This window comes from Bactrocera oleae, chromosome 6 (genome assembly GCF_042242935.1).
Source record: "Bactrocera oleae isolate idBacOlea1 chromosome 6, idBacOlea1, whole genome shotgun sequence".
Taxonomy (NCBI): Eukaryota; Metazoa; Arthropoda; class Insecta; order Diptera; family Tephritidae; genus Bactrocera; species Bactrocera oleae.
In genome coordinates, this window is record NC_091540.1 from 23,049,379 (window position 1) to 23,070,764 (window position 21,386).

Here is a 21,386-nt window from a genome sequence, read left to right on the forward strand (position 1 = left end):
AATTTCATTCAAAGTCCATTTTGCTGATAGGTGTGTACAATTTACTTCCCAAAGGTCACACATTTGCTGAAATTCATCAATTTACCAATTTGCGCCAAATGTAGATTTTAAGGTTACTGCCATTTCACCATGTTCATCCAACCAGTGCATTTCGGAAAAATTATTCGTTAATAGAATTTCGTTCAAAGTCTATTTTGCTGATAGTTGTGTACATTTTATTTCCGAAAAGTAACAAATTTGCTGAAATTCATCAATTTACCAATTTGCGCCAAATGTAGATTTTAAGGTTACTGCCGTTTTACCATGTTCATCACAGCAGTGCATTTCGGAAAAATTACTCGTTCATAGAATTTCGTTCAAAGTCCATTTTGCCGATAGTTGTGTACATTTTACTTCCGAAAAGTAACAAATTTGCTGAATTCATCAATTTACCAATTTGCGCCAAATTTAGATTTTAGGGTTACTGGCCATTTTGCTAATAGTTGTTTACAGTTTACTTCCAAAAGGTAACAAATTTGCTGAAATTCATCAATTTACAAATTTGCGCCAAATTTAGATTTTCAGGTTACTGGCATTTTACCATGTTCATCACAGCAGTGCATTTCGGAAAAATTACTCGTTCATAGAATTTCGTTCAAAGTCCATTTTGCCGATAGTTGTGTACATTTTACTTCCGAAAAGTAACAAATTTGCTGAAATTCATCAATTTACCAATTTGCGCCAAATTTAGATTTTAGGGTTATTGGCCATTTTGCTAATAGTTGTTTACAGTTTACTTCCAAAAGGTAACAAATTTGCTGAATTCATCAATTTACCAATTTGCGCCAAATTTAGATTTTAAGGTTACTGCCGTTTCACCATGTTCATCCAACCAGTGCATTTCGGAAAAATTACTCGTTCATAGAATTTCGTTCAAAGTTAATTTTGCTGATAGTTGTGTACAATTTACTTCCGAAAGGTAACACATTTGCTGAAATTCATCAATTTACCAATTTGCGCCAAATGTAGATTTTAAGGTTACTGCCATTTCACCATGTTCATACAACCTGTGCATTTCGGATAAATTTCTCGTTCATAGAATTTGGTTCAAAGTCCATTTTGCTGATAGTTGTGTACATTTTACTTCCGAAAAGTAACAAATTTGCTGAAATTCATCTATTTACCAATTTGCGCCAAAAGTAGATTTTAAGGTTACTGCCGTTTTACCATGTTCATCACACCAGTGCATTTCGGAAAAATTACTCGTCCATAGAATTTCGTTCAAAGTCCATTTTGCCGATAGTTGTGTACATTTTACTTCCGAAAGGTAACACATTTGCTGAAATTCATCAATTTACCAATTTGCGCCAAATGTAGATTTTAAGGTTACTGCCATTTCACCATGTTCATACAACCAGTGCATTTCGGATAAATTTCTCGTTCATAGAATTTGGTTCAAAGTCCATTTTGCTGATAGTTGTGTACATTTTACTTCCGAAAAGTAACAAATTTGCTGAAATTCATCAATTTACCAATTTGAGCCAAAAGTAGATTTTAAGGTTACTGCCGTTTTACCATGTTCATCACACCAGTGCATTTCGGAAAAATTACTCGTTCATAGAATTTCGTTCAAAGTCCATTTTGCCGATAGTTGTGTACATTTTACTTCCGAAAGGTAACAAAATGGATGAAATTCATCATATACCAATTTGCGCCAAAAGTAGATTTTACGGTTACTGCCGTTTTACCATGTTCATGCAACCAGTGCATTTCGGAAAAATTACTCGTTCATAGAATTTCGTTCAAAGTCCATTTTGCCGATAGTTGTGTACATTTTAAGGTTACTGCCATTTCACCATGTTCATACTACCAGTGTATTTCGGATAAATTTCTCGTTCATAGAATTTGGTTCAAAGTCCATTTTGCTGATAGTTGTGTACATTTTACTTCCAAAAGGTAACAAATTTGATGAAACTCATCAATTTACCAATTTGCGCCAAAAGTTGATTTTAAGGTTACTGCCGTTTTACCATGTTCATCACACCAGTCCATTTCGGAAAAATTACTCGTTCATGGAATTTCGTTCAAAGTCCATTTTGCCGATAGTTGTGTACATTTTACTTCCGAAAAATAACAAATTTGCTGAATTCATCAATTTACCAATTTGCGCCAAATTTAGATTTTAAGGTTACTGCCGTTTTACCATGTTCATCCAACCAGTGCATTTCGGATAAATTACTCGTTCATATATAAATTTGGTTCAAAGTCCATTTTGCTGATAGTTGTGTACTTTTTACTTCCAAAAGGTAACAAATTTGATGAAATTCATCAATTTACCAATTTGCGCCACATTTAGATTTTCAGGTTACTGGCATTTTACCATGTTCATACAGCCAGTGCATTTCGGATAAATTACTCGTTCATATATAAATTTGGTTCAAAGTCCATTTTGCTGATAGTTGTCTACATTTTACTTCCGAAAGGTAACACATTTGCTGAAATTCAGCAATTTACCAATTTGCGCCAAATGTAGATTTTAAGGTTACTGCCATTTCACCATGTTCATACAACCAGTGCATTTCGGATAAATTTCTCGTTCATAGAATTTGGTTCAAAGTCCATTTTGCTGATAGTTGTGTACATTTTACTTCCGAAAAGTAACAAATTTGCTGAAATTCATCAATTTACCAATTTGCGCCAAATTTAGATTTTAGGGTTACTGGCCATTTTGCTAATAGTTGTTTACAGTTTACTTCCAAAAGGTAACAAATTTGCTGAAATTCATCAATTTACAAATTTGCGCCAAATTTAGATTTTCAGGTTACTGGCATTTTACCATGTTCATCACAGCAGTGCATTTCGGAAAAATTACTCGTTCATAGAATTTCGTTCAAAGTCCATTTTGCCGATAGTTGTGTACATTTTACTTCCGAAAAGTAACAAATTTGCTGAATTCATCAATTTACCAATTTGCGCCAAATTTAGATTTTAAGGTTACTGCCGTTTCACCATGTTCATCCAACCAGTGCATTTCGGAAAAATTACTCGTTCATAGAATTTCGTTCAAAGTTAATTTTGCTGATAGTTGTGTACAATTTACTTCCGAAAGGTAACACATTTGCTGAAATTCATCAATTTACCAATTTGCGCCAAATGTAGATTTTAAGGTTACTGCCATTTCACCATGTTCATACAACCAGTGCATTTCGGATAAATTTCTCGTTCATAGAATTTGGTTCAAAGTCCATTTTGCTGATAGTTGTGTACATTTTACTTCCGAAAAGTAACAAATTTGCTGAAATTCATCAATTTACCAATTTGCGCCAAAAGTAGATTTTAAGGTTACTGCCGTTTTACCATGTTCATCACACCAGTGCATTTCGGAAAAATTACTCGTCCATAGAATTTCGTTCAAAGTCCATTTTGCCGATAGTTGTGTACATTTTACTTCCGAAAGGTAACACATTTGCTGAAATTCATCAATTTACCAATTTGCGCCAAATGTAGATTTTAAGGTTACTGCCATTTCACCATGTTCATACAACCAGTGCATTTCGGATAAATTTCTCGTTCATAGAATTTGGTTCAAAGTCCATTTTGCTGATAGTTGTGTACATTTTACTTCCGAAAAGTAACAAATTTGCTGAAATTCATCAATTTACCAATTTGAGCCAAAAGTAGATTTTAAGGTTACTGCCGTTTTACCATGTTCATCACACCAGTGCATTTCGGAAAAATTACTCGTTCATAGAATTTCGTTCAAAGTCCATTTTGCCGATAGTTGTGTACATTTTACTTCCGAAAGGTAACAAAATGGATGAAATTCATCATATACCAATTTGCGCCAAAAGTAGATTTTAAGGTTACTGCCGTTTTACCATGTTCATGCAACCAGTGCATTTCGGAAAAATTACTCGTTCATAGAATTTCGTTCAAAGTCCATTTTGCCGATAGTTGTGTACATTTTAAGGTTACTGCCATTTCACCATGTTCATACTACCAGTGTATTTCGGATAAATTTCTCGTTCATAGAATTTGGTTCAAAGTCCATTTTGCTGATAGTTGTGTACATTTTACTTCCAAAAGGTAACAAATTTGATGAAACTCATCAATTTACCAATTTGCGCCAAAAGTTGATTTTAAGGTTACTGCCGTTTTACCATGTTCATCACACCAGTGCATTTCGGAAAAATTACTCGTTCATGGAATTTCGTTCAAAGTCCATTTTGCCGATAGTTGTGTACATTTTACTTCCGAAAAATAACAAATTTGCTGAATTCATCAATTTACCAATTTGCGCCAAATTTAGATTTTAAGGTTACTGCCGTTTTACCATGTTCATCCAACCAGTGTATTTCGGAAAAATTACTCGTTCATATAATTTGGTTCAAAGTCCATTTTGCTGATAGTTGTGTACTTTTCACTTCCAAAAGGTAACAAATTTGATGAAATTCATCAATTTACTAATTTGCGCCACATTTAGATTTTCAGGTTACTGGCATTTTACCATGTTCATACAACCAGTGCATTTCGGATAAATTACTCGTTCATATATAAATTTGGTTCAAAGTCCATTTTGCTGATAGTTGTGTACTTTTTACTTCCAAAAGGTAACAAATTTGATGAAATTCATCAATTTACCAATTTGCGCCACATTTAGATTTTCAGGTTACTGGCATTTTACCATGTTCATACAGCCAGTGCATTTCGGATACATTACTCGTTCATATATAAATTTGGTTCAAAGTCCATTTTGCTGATAGTTGTCTACATTTTACTTCCGAAAGGTAACACATTTGCTGAAATTCAGCAATTTACCAATTTGCGCCAAATGTAGATTTTAAGGTTACTGCCATTTCACCATGTTCATACAACCAGTGCATTTCGGATAAATTTCTCGTTCATAGAATTTGGTTCAAAGTCCATTTTGCTGATAGTTGTGTACATTTTACTTCCGAAGCGCAACAAATTTGCTGAAATTCATCAATTTACCAATTTGCGCCAAATTTAGATTTTAAGGTTACTGCCATTTTACCATGTTCATACAACCAGTGCATTTCGGATAAATTACTCGTTCATATAATTTGGTTCAAAGTCCATTTTGCTAATAGTTGTGTGCATTTTACTTCCGAAGGATGACAAATTTGCTGAAATTCATCTTATACCAATTTGCGCCACATTTAGATTTTAAGGTTACTGCCGTTTTACCATGTTCATCCAACCAGTGCATTTCGGAAAAATTACTCGTTCATAGAAATTCGTTCAAAGTCCATTTTGCTAATAGTTGTGTACTTTTTACTCCCGAAAGGTACAAATTTGATGCAATTCATCAATTTACCAATTTAGCTTTTTAAGGTTACTGCCGTTTCTCCATGTTCATCCAACCAGTGCATTTCGGAAAAATTACTCGTTCATAGAATTTCGTTTAAAGTCCATTTTGCTGATAGTTGTGTACAATTTACTTCCGAAAGGTAACACATTTGCTGAAATTCATCAATTTACCAATTTGCGCCAAATGCAGATTTTAAGGTTACTGCCGTTTTACCATGTTCATCCAACCAGTGCATTTCGGAAAAATGACTCGTTCATAGAATTTCGTTCAAAGTCCATTTTGCCGATAGTTGTGTACAATTTACTTCCGAAAGGTAACACATTTGCTGAAATTCATCAATTTACCAATTTGCGCCAAATGTAGATTTTAAGGTTACTGCCATTTCACCATGTTCATACAACCAGTGCATTTCGGATAAATTACTCGTTCATATATAAATTTGGTTCAAAGTCCATTTTGCTGATAGTTGTGTACTTTTTACTTCCAAAAGGTAACAAATTTGATGAAATTCATCAATTTACCAATTTGCGCCACATTTAGATTTTCAGGTTACTGGCATTTTACCATGTTCATACAACCAGTGCATTTCGGATAAATTACTCGTTTATATATAAATTTGGTTCAAAGTCCATTTTGCTGATAGTTGTCTACATTTTACTTCCGAAAGGTAACACATTTGCTGAAACTCATCATATACCAATTTGCGCCACATTTAGATTTTAAGGTTACTGCCGTTTTACCATGTTCATACAACCAGTGCATTTCGGATAAATTTCTCGTTCATAGAATTTGGTTCAAAGTCCATTTTGCTGATAGTTGTGTACATTTTACTTCCGAAAGGTAACACATTTGCTGAAATTCATCAAATTACCAATTTGCGCCAAATGTAGATTTTAAGGTTACTGCCATTTCACCATGTTCATACAACCAGTGCATTTCGGATAAATTTCTCGTTCATAGAATTTGGTTCAAAGTCCATTTTGCTGATAGTTGTGTACATTTTACTTCCGAAAGGTAACACATTTGCTGAAATTCATCAATTTACCAATTTGCGCCAAATGTAGATTTTAAGGTTACTGCCATTTCACCATGTTCATACAACCAGTGCATTTCGGATAAATTACTCGTTCATATATAAATTTGGTTCAAAGTCCATTTTGCTGATAGTTGTCTACATTTTACTTCCGAAAGGTAAAACATTTGCTGAAATTCAGCAATTTACCAATTTGCGCCAAATGTAGATTTTAAGGTTACTGCCATTTTACCATGTTCATACAACCAGTGCATTTCGGATAAATTTCTAGTTCATAGAATTTGGTTCAAAGTCCATTTTGCTGATAGTTGTGTACATTTTACTTCCGAAAAGTAACAAATTTGCTGAAATTCATTAATTTACCAATTTGCGCCAAAAGTAGATTTTAAGGTTACTGCCGTTTTACCATGTTCATCACACCAGTGCAATTCGGAAAAATTACTCGTTCATAGAATTTCGTTCAAAGTCCATTTTGCCGATAGTTGTGTACAATTTACTTCCGAAAGGTAACACATTTGCTGAAATTCATCAATTTACCAATTTGCGCCAAATGTAGATTTTAAGGTTACTGCCATTTCACCATGTTCATACAACCAGTGCATTTCGGATAAATTTCTCGTTCATAGAATTTGGTTCAAAGTCCATTTTGCTGATAGTTGTGTACAATTTACTTCCGAAAGGTAACACATTTGCTGAAATTCATCAATTTACCAATTTGCGCCAAATGTAGATTTTAAGGTTACTGCCATTTCACCATGTTCATACAACCAGTGCATTTCGGATAAATTTCTCGTTCATAGAATTTGGTTCAAAGTCCATTTTGCTGATAGTTGTGTACATTTTACTTCCGAAAAGTAACAAATTTGCTGAAATTCATCAATTTACCAATTTGCGCCAAATTTAGATTTTAAGGTTACTGCCATTTTACCATGTTCATACAACCAGTGCATTTCGGAAAAATTACTCGTTCATATAATTTGGTTCAAAGTCCATTTTGCTAATAGTTGTGTGCATTTTACTTCCGAAGGATGACAAATTTGCTGAAATTCACCATATACCAATTTGCGCCACATTTAGATTTTAAGGTTACTGCCATTTCACCATGTTCATACAACCAGTGCATTTCGGATAAATTACTCGTTCATATATAAATTTGGTTCAAAGTCCATTTTGCTGATAGTTGTGTACTTTTTACTTCCGAAAGGTAACACATTTGCTGAAATTCATCAATTTACCAATTTGCGCCAAATGTAGATTTTAAGGTTACTGCCATTTCACCATGTTCATACAACCAGTGCATTTCGGATAAATTACTCGTTCATATATAAATTTGGTTCAAAGTCCATTTTGCTGATAGTTGTGTACTTTTTACTTCCGAAAAGTAACAAATATGCTGAATTCATCAATTTACCAATTTGCGCCAAATGTAGATTTTAAGGTTACCGCCATTTCACCATGTTCATACAACCAGTGCATTTCGGATAAATTACTCGTTCATATATAAATTTGGTTCAAAGTCCATTTTGCTGATAGTTGTGTACTTTTTACTTCCGAAAAGTAACAAATATGCTGAATTCATCAATTTACCAATTTGCGCCAAATGTAGATTTTAAGGTTACCGCCATTTCACCATGTTCATACAACCAGTGCATTTCGGATAAATTTCTAGTTCATAGAATTTGGTTCAAAGTCCATTTTGCTGATAGTTGTGTACATTTTACTTCCGAAAAGTAACAAATATGCTGAAATTCATCAATTTACCAATTTGCGCCAAAAGTAGATTTTAAGGTTACTGCCGTTTTACCATGTTCATCACACCAGTGCATTTCGGAAAAATTACTCGTTCATAGAATTTCGTTCAAAGTCCATTTTGCCGATAGTTGTGTACAATTTACTTCCGAAAGGTAACACATTTGCTGAAATTCATCAATTTACCAATTTGCGCCAAATGTAGATTTTAAGGTTACTGCCATTTCACCATGTTCATACAACCAGTGCATTTCGGATAAATTTCTCGTTCATAGAATTTGGTTCAAAGTCCATTTTGCTGATAGTTGTGTACATTTTACTTCCGAAAAGTACCAAATTTGCTGAAATTCATCAATTTACCAATTTGAGCCAAAAGTAGATTTTAAGGTTACTGCCGTTTTACCATGTTTATCACACCAGTGCATTTCGGAAAAATTACTCGTTCATAGAATTTCGTTCAAAGTCCATTTTGCCGATAGTTGTGTACATTTTACTTCCGAAAAATAACAAATTTGCTGAATTCATCAATTTACCAATTTGCGCCAAATTTAGATTTTAAGGTTACTGCCGTTTTACCATGTTCATCCAACCAGTGTGTTTCGGAAAAATTACTCGTTCATATATAAATTTGGTTCAAAGTCCATTTTGCTGATAGTTGTGTACTTTTTACTTCCAAAAGGTAACAAATTTGATGAAATTCAGCAATTTACCAATTTGCGCCAAATGTAGATTTTAAGGTTCCTGCCATTTCACCATGTTCATACAACCAGTGCATTTCGGATAAATTTCTCGTTCATAGAATTTGGTTCAAAGTCCATTTTGCTGATAGTTGTGTACATTTTACTTCCGAAGGGCAACAAATTTGCTGAAATTCATCAATTTACCAATTTGCGCCAAATTTAGATTTTAAGGTTACTGCCATTTTACCATGTTCATACAACCAGTGCATTTCGGAAAAATTACTCGTTCATATAATTTGGTTCAAAGTCCATTTTGCTAATAGTTGTGTGCATTTTACTTCCGAAGGATGACAAATTTGCTGAAATTCACCGTATACCAATTTGCGCCACATTTAGATTTTAAGGTTACTGCCATTTCACCATGTTCATACAACCAGTGCATTTCGGATAAATTACTCGTTCATATATAAATTTGGTTCAAAGTCCATTTTGCTGATAGTTGTGTACTTTTTACTTCCGAAAGGTAACACATTTGCTGAAATTCATCAATTTACCAATTTGCGCCAAATGTAGATTTTAAGGTTACTGCCATTTCACCATGTTCATACAACCAGTGCATTTCGGATAAATTTCTCGTTCATAGAATTTGGTTCAAAGTCCATTTTGCTGATAGTTGTGTACACTTTACTTCCGAAAGGTAACACATTTGCTGAATTTCATCAATTTACCAATTTGCGCCAAATGTAGATTTTAAGGTTACTGCCATTTCACCATGTTCATACAACCAGTGCATTTCGGATAAATTTCTAGTTCATAGAATTTGGTTCAAAGTCCATTTTGCTGATAGTTGTGTACATTTTACTTCCGAAAAGTAACAAATATGCTGAAATTCATCAATTTACCAATTTGCGCCAAAAGTAGATTTTAAGGTTACTGCCGTTTTACCATGTTCATCACACCAGTGCATTTCGGAAAAATTACTCGTTCATAGAATTTCGTTCAAAGTCCATTTTGCCGATAGTTGTGTACAATTTACTTCCGAAAGGTAACACATTTGCTGAAATTCATCAATTTACCAATTTGCGCCAAATGTAGATTTTAAGGTTACTGCCATTTCGCCATGTTCATACAACCAGTGCATTTCGGATAAATTTCTCGTTCATAGAATTTGGTTCAAAGTCCATTTTGCTGATAGTTGTGTACATTTTACTTCCGAAAAGTACCAAATTTGCTGAAATTCATCAATTTACCAATTTGAGCCAAAAGTAGATTTTAAGGTTACTGCCGTTTTACCATGTTTATCACACCAGTGCATTTCGGAAAAATTACTCGTTCATAGAATTTCGTTCAAAGTCCATTTTGCCGATAGTTGTGTACATTTTACTTCCGAAAAATAACAAATTTGCTGAATTCATCAATTTACCAATTTGCGCCAAATTTAGATTTTAAGGTTACTGCCGTTTTACCATGTTCATCCAACCAGTGTGTTTCGGAAAAATTACTCGTTCATATAATTTGGTTCAAAGTCCATTTTGCTGATAGTTGTGTACTTTTTACTTCCAAAAGGTAACAAATTTGATGAAATTCATCAATTTACCAATTTGCGCCACATTTAGATTTTCAGGTTACTGGCATTTTACCATGTTCATACAACCAGTGCATTTCGGAAAAATTACTCGTTCATATATAAATTTGGTTCAAAGTCCATTTTGCTGATAGTTGTGTACTTTTTACTTCCAAAAGGTAACAAATTTGATGAAATTCATCAATTTACCAATTTGCGCCACATTTAGATTTTCAGGTTACTGGCATTTTACCATGTTCATACAACCAGTGCATTTCGGATAAATTACTCGTTCATAGAATTTCGTTCAAAGTCCATTTTGCCGATAGTTGTGTACAATTTACTTCCGAAAGGTAACACATTTGCTGAAATTCATCAATTTACCAATTTGCGCCAAATGTAGATTTTAAGGTGACTGCCATTGCACCATGTTCATACAACCAGTGCATTTCGGATAAATTTCTCGTTCATAGAATTTGGTTCAAAGTCCATTTTGCTGATAGTTGTGTACATTTTACTTTCGAAAAGTACCAAATTTGCTGAAATTCATCAATTTACCAATTTGAGCCAAAAGTAGATTTTAAGGTTACTGCCGTTTTACCATGTTCATCCAACCAGTGTGTTTCGGAAAAATTACTCGTTCATATAATTTGGTTCAAAGTCCATTTTGCTGATAGTTGTGTACTTTTTACTTCCAAAAGGTAACAAATTTGATGAAATTCATCAATTTACCAATTTGCGCCACATTTAGATTTTCAGGTTACTGGCATTTTACCATGTTCATCCAACCAGTGTGTTTCGGAAAAATTACTCGTTCATATAATTTGGTTCAAAGTCCATTTTGCTGATAGTTGTGTACTTTTTACTTCCAAAAGGTAACAAATTTGATGAAATTCATCAAATTACCAATTTGCGCCACATTTAGATTTTCAGGTTACTGGCATTTTACCATGTTCATACAACCAGTGCATTTCGGATAAATTACTCGTTCATATAATTTGGTTCAAAGTCCATTTTGCTGATAGTTGTGTACTTTTTACTTCCAAAAGGTAACAAATTTGATGAAATTCAGCAATTTACCAATTTGCGCCAAATGTAGATTTTAAGGTTCCTGCCATTTCACCATGTTCATACAACCAGTGCATTTCGGATAAATTTCTCGTTCATAGAATTTGGTTCAAAGTCCATTTCGCTGATAGTTGTGTACATTTTACTTCCGAAGGGCAACAAATTTGCTGAAATTCATCAATTTACCAATTTGCGCCAAATTTAGATTTTAAGGTTACTGCCATTTTACCATGTTCATACAACCAGTGCATTTCGGATAAATTTCTCGTTCATAGAATTTGGTTCAAAGTCCATTTTGCTGATAGTTGTGTACATTTTACTTCCGAAAGGTAACACATTTGCTGAAATTCATCAATTTACCAATTTGCGCCAAATGTAGATTTTAAGGTTACTACCGTTTTACCATGTTCATACAACCAGTGCATTTCGGATAAATTTCTAGTTCATAGAATTTGGTTCAAAGTCCATTTTGCTGATAGTTGTGTACATTTTACTTCCGAAAAGTAACAAATATGCTGAAATTCATCAATTTACGAATTTGCGCCAAAAGTAGATTTTAAGGTTACTGCCGTTTTACCATGTTCATCACACCAGTGCATTTCGGAAAAATTACTCGTTCATAGAATTTCGTTCAAAGTCCATTTTGCCGATAGTTGTGTACAATTTACTTCCGAAAGGTAACACATTTGCTGAATTTCATCAATTTACCAATTTGCGCCAAATGTAGATTTTAAGGTTACTGCCATTTCACCATGTTCATACAACCAGTGCATTTCGGATAAATTTCTCGTTCATAGAATTTGGTTCAAAGTCCATTTTGCTGATAGTTGTGTACATTTTACTTCCGAAAAGTACCAAATTTGCTGAAATTCATCAATTTACCAATTTGAGCCAAATGTAGATTTTAAGGTTCCTGCCATTTCACCATGTTCATACAACGAGTGCATTTCGGATAAATTTCTCGTTCATAGAATTTGGTTCAAAGTCCATTTCGCTGATAGTTGTGTACATTTTACTTCCGAAGGGCAACAAATTTGCTGAAATTCATCAATTTACCAATTTGCGCCAAATTTAGATTTTAAGGTTACTGCCATTTTACCATGTTCATCCAACCAGTGTGTTTCGGATAAATTTCTCGTTCATATAATTTGGTTCAAAGTCCATTTTGCTAATAGTTGTGTGCATTTTACTTCCGAAGGGCAACAAATTTGATGAAATTCATCAATTTACCAATTTGCGCCACATTTAGATTTTCAGGTTACTGGCATTTTACCATGTTCATACAACCAGTGCATTTCGGATAAATTTCTCGTTCATAGAATTTGGTTCAAAGTCCATTTCGCTGATAGTTGTGTACATTTTACTTCCGAAGGGCAACAAATTTGCTGAAATTCATCAATTTACCAATTTGCGCCAAATTTAGATTTTAAGGTTACTGCCATTTTACCATGTTCATCCAACCAGTGTGTTTCGGATAAATTTCTCGTTCATATAATTTGGTTCAAAGTCCATTTCGCTGATAGTTGTGTACATTTTACTTCCGAAGGGCAACAAATTTGATGAAATTCATCAATTTACCAATTTGCGCCACATTTAGATTTTCAGGTTACTGGCATTTTACCATGTTCATACAACCAGTGCATTTCGGATAAATTACTCGTTCATATAATTTGGTTCAAAGTCCATTTTGCTGATAGTTGTGTACTTTTTACTTCCAAAAGGTAACAAATTTGATGAAATTCAGCAATTTACCAATTTGCGCCAAATGTAGATTTTAAGGTTCCTGCCATTTCACCATGTTCATACAACCAGTGCATTTCGGATAAATTTCTCGTTCATAGAATTTGGTTCAAAGTCCATTTCGCTGATAGTTGTGTACATTTTACTTCCGAAGGGCAACAAATTTGCTGAAATTCATCAATTTACCAATTTGCGCCAAATTTAGATTTTAAGGTTACTGCCATTTTACCATGTTCATCCAACCAGTGTGTTTCGGATAAATTTCTCGTTCATATAATTTGGTTCAAAGTCCATTTTGCTAATAGTTGTGTGCATTTTACTTCCGAAGGATGACAAATTTGCTGAAATTCACCATATACCAATTTGCGCCACATTTAGATTTTAAGGTTACTGCCATTTCACCATGTTCATACAACCAGTGCATTTCGGATAAATTACTCGTTCATATATAAATTTGGTTCAAAGTCCATTTTGCTGATAGTTGTGTACTTTTTACTTCCGAAAGGTAACACATTTGCTGAAATTCATCAATTTACCAATTTGCGCCAAATGTAGATTTTAAGGTTACTGCCATTTCACCATGTTCATACAACCAGTGCATTTCGGATAAATTTCTCGTTCATAGAATTTGGTTCAAAGTCCATTTTGCTGATAGTTGTGTACATTTTACTTCCGAAAGGTAACACATTTGCTGAAATTCATCAATTTACCAATTTGCGCCAAATGTAGATTTTAAGGTTACTGCCATTTCACCATGTTCATACAACCAGTGCATTTCGGATAAATTTCTAGTTCATAGAATTTGGTTCAAAGTTCATTTTGCTGATAGTTGTGTACATTTTACTTCCGAAAAGTAACAAATATGCTGAAATTCATCAATTTACGAATTTGCGCCAAAAGTAGATTTTAAGGTTACTGCCGTTTTACCATGTTCATCACACCAGTGCATTTCGGAAAAATTACTCGTTCATAGAATTTCGTTCAAAGTCCATTTTGCCGATAGTTGTGTACAATTTACTTCCGAAAGGTAACACATTTGCTGAATTTCATCAATTTACCAATTTGCGCCAAATGTAGATTTTAAGGTTACTGCCATTTCACCATGTTCATACAACCAGTGCATTTCGGATAAATTTCTCGTTCATAGAATTTGGTTCAAAGTCCATTTTGCTGATAGTTGTGTACATTTTACTTCCGAAAAGTACCAAATTTGCTGAAATTCATCAATTTACCAATTTGAGCCAAAAGTAGATTTTAAGGTTACTGCCGTTTTACCATGTTTATCGCACCAGTGCATTTCGGAAAAATTACTCGTTCATAGAATTTCGTTCAAAGTCCATTTTGCCGATAGTTGTGTACATTTTACTTCCGAAAAATAACAAATTTGCTGAATTCATCAATTTACCAATTTGCGCCAAATTTAGATTTTAAGGTTACTGCCGTTTTACCATGTTCATCCAACCAGTGTGTTTCGGAAAAATTACTCGTTCATATAATTTGGTTCAAAGTCCATTTTGCTGATAGTTGTGTACTTTTTACTTCCAAAAGGTAACAAATTTGATGAAATTCATCAATTTACCAATTTGCGCCACATTTAGATTTTCAGGTTACTGGCATTTTACCATGTTCATACAACCAGTGCATTTCTGATAAATTACTCGTTCATATATAAATTTGGTTCAAAGTCCATTTTGCTGATAGTTGTGTACTTTTTACTTCCAAAAGGTAACAAATTTGATGAAATTCATCAATTTACCAATTTGCGCCACATTTAGATTTTCAGGTTACTGGCATTTTACCATGTTCATACAACCAGTGCATTTCGGATAAATTACTCGTTCATATATAAATTTGGTTCAAAGTCCATTTTGCTGATAGTTGTCTACATTTTACTTCCGAAAGGTAACACATTTGCTGAAATTCAGCAATTTACCAATTTGCGCCAAATGTAGATTTTAAGGTTACTGCCATTTCACCATGTTCATACAACCAGTGCATTTCGGATAAATTTCTCGTTCATAGAATTTGGTTCAAAGTCCATTTTGCTGATAGTTGTGTACATTTTACTTCCGAAAGGTAACACATTTGCTGAAATTCATCAATTTACCAATTTGCGCCAAATGTAGATTTTAAGGTTACTGCCATTTCACCATGTTCATACAACCAGTGCATTTTGGATAAATTTCTAGTTCATAGAATTTGGTTCAAAGTCCATTTTGCTGATAGTTGTGTACATTTTACTTCCGAAAGGTAACACATTTGCTGAAATTCATCAATTTACCAATTTGCGCCAAATGTAGATTTTCAGGTTACTGGCATTTTACCATGTTCATACAACCAGTGCATTTCGGATAAATTTCTAGTTCATAGAATTTGGTTCAAAGTCCATTTTGCTGATAGTTGTGTACATTTTACTTCCGAAAAGTAACAAATTTGCTGAAATTCATCAATTTACCAATTTGCGCCAAAAGTAGATTTTAAGGTTACTGCCGTTTTACCATGTTCATCACACCAGTGCATTTCGGAAAAATTACTCGTTCATAGAATTTCGTTCAAAGTCCATTTTGCCGATAGTTGTGTACAATTTACTTCCGAAAGGTAACACATTTGCTGAAATTCATCAATTTACCAATTTGCGCCAAATGTAGATTTTAAGGTTACTGCCATTTCACCATATTCATACAACCAGTGCATTTCGGATAAATTTCTCGTTCATAGAATTTGGTTCAAAGTCCATTTTGCTGATAGTTGTGTACATTTTACTTCCGAAAAGTAACAAATTTGCTGAAATTCATCAATTTACCAATTTGAGCCAAAAGTAGATTTTAAGGTTACTGCCGTTTTACCATGTTTATCACACCAGTGCATTTCGGAAAAATTACTCGTTCATAGAATTTCGTTCAAAGTCCATTTTGCCGATAGTTGTGTACATTTTACTTCCGAAAAATAACAAATTTGCTGAATTCATCAATTTACCAATTTGCGCCAAATTTAGATTTTAAGGTTACTGCCGTTTTACCATATTCATCCAACCAGTGTATTTCGGAAAAATTACTCGTTCATATAATTTGGTTCAAAGTCCATTTTGCTGATAGTTGTGTACTTTTTACTTCCAAAAGGTAACAAATTTGATGAAATTCATCAATTTACCAATTTGCGCCACATTTAGATTTTCAGGTTACTGGCATTTTACCATGTTCATACAACCAGTGCATTTCGGATAAATTACTCGTTCATATATGAATTTGGTTCAAAGTCCATTTTGCTGATAGTTGTGTACTTTTTACTTCCAAAAGGTAACAAATTTGATGAAATTCATCAATTTACCAATTTGCGCCACATTTAGATTTTCAGGTTACTGGCATTTTACCATGTTCATACAACCAGTGCATTTCGGATAAATTACTCGTTCATATATAAATTTGGTTCAAAGTCCATTTTGCTGATAGTTGTCTACATTTTACTTCCGAAAGGTAACACATTTGCTGAAATTCATCAATTTACCAATTTGCGCCAAATGTTGATTTTAAGGTTACCGCCATTTCACCATGTTCATAAATTACTCGTTCATATAAATTTGGTTCAAAGTCCATTTTGCTGATAGTTGTCTACATTTTACTTCCGAAAGGTAACACATTTGCTGAAATTCAGCAATTTACCAATTTGCGCCAAATGTAGATTTTAAGGTTACTGCCATTTCACCATGTTCATACAACCAGTGCATTTCGGATAAATTTCTCGTTCATAGAATTTGGTTCAAAGTCCATTTTGCTGATAGTTGTGTACATTTTACTTCCGAAGGGCAACAAATTTGCTGAAATTCACCATATACCAATTTGCGCCACATTTAGATTTTAAGGTTACTGCCATTTCACCATGTTCATACAACCAGTGCATTTCGGATAAATTACTCGTTCATATATAAATTTGGTTCAAAGTCCATTTTGCTGCTAGTTGTGTACTTTTTACTTCCGAAAGGTAACACATTTGCTGAAATTCATCAATTTACCAATTTGCGCCAAATGTAGATTTTAAGGTTACTGCCATTTCACCATGTTCATACAACCAGTGCATTTCGGATAAATTTCTCGTTCACAGAATTTGGTTCAAAGTCCATTTTGCTGATAGTTGTGTACATTTTACTTCCGAAAAGTACCAAATTTGCTGAAATTCATCAATTTAACAATTTGAGCCAAAAGTAGATTTTAAGGTTACTGCCGTTTTACCATGTTTATCACACCAGTGCATTTCGGAAAAATTACTCGTTCATAGAATTTCGTTCAAAGTCCATTTTGCCGATAGTTGTGTACATTTTACTTCCGAAAAATAACAAATTTGCTGAATTCATCAATTTACCAATTTGCGCCAAATTTAGATTTTAAGGTTACTGCCGTTTTACCATGTTCATCCAACCAGTGTATTTCGGAAAAATTACTCGTTCATATAATTTTGTTCAAAGTCCATTTTGCTGATAGTTGTGTACTTTTTACTTCCAAAAGGTAACAAATTTGATGAAATTCATCAATTTACCAATTTGCGCCACATTTAGATTTTCAGGTTACTGGCATTTTACCATGTTCATACAACCAGTGCATTTCGGATAAATTACTCGTTCATATATAAATTTGGTTCAAAGTCCATTTTGCTGATAGTTGTGTACTTTTTACTTCCAAAAGGTAACAAATTTGATGAAATTCATCAATTTACCAATTTGCGCCACATTTAGATTTTCAGGTTACTGGCATTTTACCATGTTCATACAACCAGTGCATTTCGGATAAATTACTCGTTCATATATAAATTTGGTTCAAAGTCCATTTTGCTGATAGTTGTGTACATTTTACTTCCGAAGGGCAACAAATTTGCTGAAGTTCATCAATTTACCAATTTGCGCCAAATTTAGATTTTAAGGTTACTGCCATTTTACCATGTTCATACAACCAGTGCATTTCGGATAAATTACTCGTTCATATAATTTGGTTCAAAGTCCATTTTGCTAATAGTTGTGTGCATTTTACTTCCGAAAGATGACAAATTTGCTGAAATTCATCATATACCAATTTGCGCCACATTTAGATTTTAAGGTTACTGCCGTTTTACCATGTTCATCCAACCAGTGCATTTCGGAAAAATTACTCGTTCATAGAATTTCTTTCAAAGTCCATTTTGCTAATAGGTGTGTACTTTTTACTCCCGAAAGGTAACAAATTTGATGAAATTCATCAATTAAACAATTTAGCTTTTTAAGGTTACTGCCGTTTCTCCATGTTCATCCAACCAGTGCATTTCGGAAAAATTACTCGTTCATAGAATTTCGTTTAAAGTCCATTTTGCTGATAGTTGTGTACAATTTACTTCCGAAAGGTAACACATTTGCTGAAATTTATCAATTTACCAATTTGCGCCAAATGCAGATTTTAAGGTTACTGCCGTTTTACCATGTTCATCCAACCAGTGCATTTCGGAAAAATGACTCGTTCATAGAATTTCGTTCAAAGTCCATTTTGCCGATAGTTGTGTACAATTTACTTCCGAAAAGTAACAAATTTGCTGAATTCATCAATTTACCAATTTGCGCCAAATGTAGATTTTAAGGTTACTGCCATTTCACCATGTTCATACTACCAGTGTATTTCGGATAAATTTCTCGTTCATAGAATTTGGTTCAAAGTCCATTTTGCTGATAGTTGTGTACATTTTACTTCCAAAAGGTAACAAATTTGATGAAATTCATCAATTTACCAATTTGCGCCAAAAGTAGATTTTAAGGTTACTGCCGTTTTACCATTTCGGAAAAATTACTCGTTCATAGAATTTCGTTCAAAGTCCATTTTGCTAATAGTTGTGTACTTTTTACTCCCGAAAGGTAACAAATTTGATGAAATTCATCAATTTACCAATTTAGCTTTTTAAGGTTACTGCCGTTTCTCCATGTTCATCCAACCAGTGCATTTCGGAAAAATTACTCGTTCATAGAATTTCGTTTAAAGTCCATTTTGCTGATAGTTGTGTACATTTTACTTCCAAAAGGTAACAAATTTGATGAAATTCATCATATACCAATTTGCGCCACATTTAGATTTTCAGGTTACTGGCATTTTACCATGTTCATACAACCAGTGCATTTCGGATAAATTACTCGTTCAAATATAAATTTTGTTCAAAGTCCATTTTGCTGATAGTTGTGTACTTTTTACTACCAAAAGGTAACAAATTTGATGAAATTCATCAATTTACCAATTTGCGCCAAAAGTAGATTTTAAGGTTACTGCCGTTTTACCATGTTCATCACACCAGTGCATTTCGGAAAAATTACTCGTTCATATAATTTGGTTCAAAGTCCATTTTGCTGATAGTTGTGTACATTTTACTTCCGAAAGGGAACACATTTGCTGAAATTCATCAATTTACCAATTTGCGCCAAATGTAGATTTTAAGGTTACTGCCATTTCACCATGTTCATACAACCAGTGCATATCGGATAAATTTCTCGTTCATAGAATTTGGTTCAAAGTCCATTTTGCTGATAGTTGTGTACATTTTACTTCCGAAGGGCAACAAATTTGCTGAAATTCTTCAATTTACCAATTTGCGCCAAATTTAGATTTTAAGGTTACTGCCATTTTACCATGTTCATACAACCAGTGCATTTCGGATAAATTACTCGTTCATATATTTTGGTTCAAAGTCCATTTTGCTAATAGTTGTGTACATTTTACTTCCGAAGGATGACAAATTTGCTGAAATTCATCATATACCAATTTGCGCCACATTTAGATTTTAAGGTTACTGCCGTTTTACCATGTTCATCCAACCAGTGCATTTCGGAAAAATTACTCTTTCATAGAATTTCGTTCAAAGTCCATTTTGCTAATAGTTGTGTACTTTTTACTTCCGAAAGGTAACAAATTTGATGAAATTCATAAATTTACCAATTTAGCTTTTTAAGGATACTGCCGTTTCTCTATGTTCATTCAACCAGTGCATTTCGGATAAATTACTCGTTCATATAATTTGGTTCAAAGTCCATTTTGCTGATAGTTGTCTACATTTTACTTCCGAAAAGTAACAAATTTGCTGAAATTCATCAATTTACCAATTTGCGCCAAATGTAGATTTTAAGGTTACTGCCATTTCACCATGTTCATACAACCAGTGCATTTCGGATAAATTACTCGTTCATATATAAATTTGGTTCAAAGTCCATTTTGCTGATAGTTGTGTACTTTTTACTTCCGAAAGGTAACACATTTGCTGAAATTCAGCAAGTTACCAATTTGCGCCAAATTTAGATTTTCAGGTTACTGGCATTTTAACATGTTCATACAACCAGTGCATTTCGGATAAATTACTCATTCATAGAATTTCGTTCAAATTCCATTTTGCTGATAGTTGTGTACATTTTACATCCGAAAAGTAACAAATTTGCTGAAATGCATCAATTTACCAATTTGCGCCAAATGTAGATTTTAAGGTTACTGCCATTTCACCATGTTCATCCAACCAGTGCATTTCGGAAAAATTACTAGTTCATATAATTTGGTTCAAAGTCCATTTTGCTGATAGTTGTGTACATTTTACTTCCGAAAGTTAACACATTTGCTGAAATTCAGCAATTTACCAATTTGCGCCAAATTTAGATTTTCAGGTTACTGCCATTTTACCATTTTCATACAACCAGTGCATTTCGGATAAATTACTCGTTCATATAATTTGGTTCAAAGTCCATTTTGCTAATAGTTGTGTACTTTTTACTTTCGAAAGGTAACACATTTGCTGAAATGCATCAATTTACCAATTTGTGCCAAATTTAGATTTTAAGGTTACTGCCGTTTTACTATGTTCATCCAACCAGTGCATTTCGGAAAAATTACTAGTTCATATAATTTGGTTCAAAGTCCATTTTGCTGATAGTTGTGTACATTTTACTTCCGAAAGTTAACACATTTGCTGAAATTCAGCAATTTATCAATTTGCGCCAAATTTAGATTTTCAGGTTACTGCCATTTTACCATTTTCATACAACCAGTGCATTTCGGATAAATTACTCGTTCATATAATTTAGTTCAAAGACCATTTTGCTAATAGTTGTGTACTTTTTACTTCCAAAAGGTAACACATTTGCTGAAATGCATCAATTTACCAATTTGCGCCAAATTTAGATTTTAAGGTTACTGCCGTTTTACCATGTTCATCCAACCAGTGCATTTCGGAAAAATTACTAGTTCATATAATTTGGTT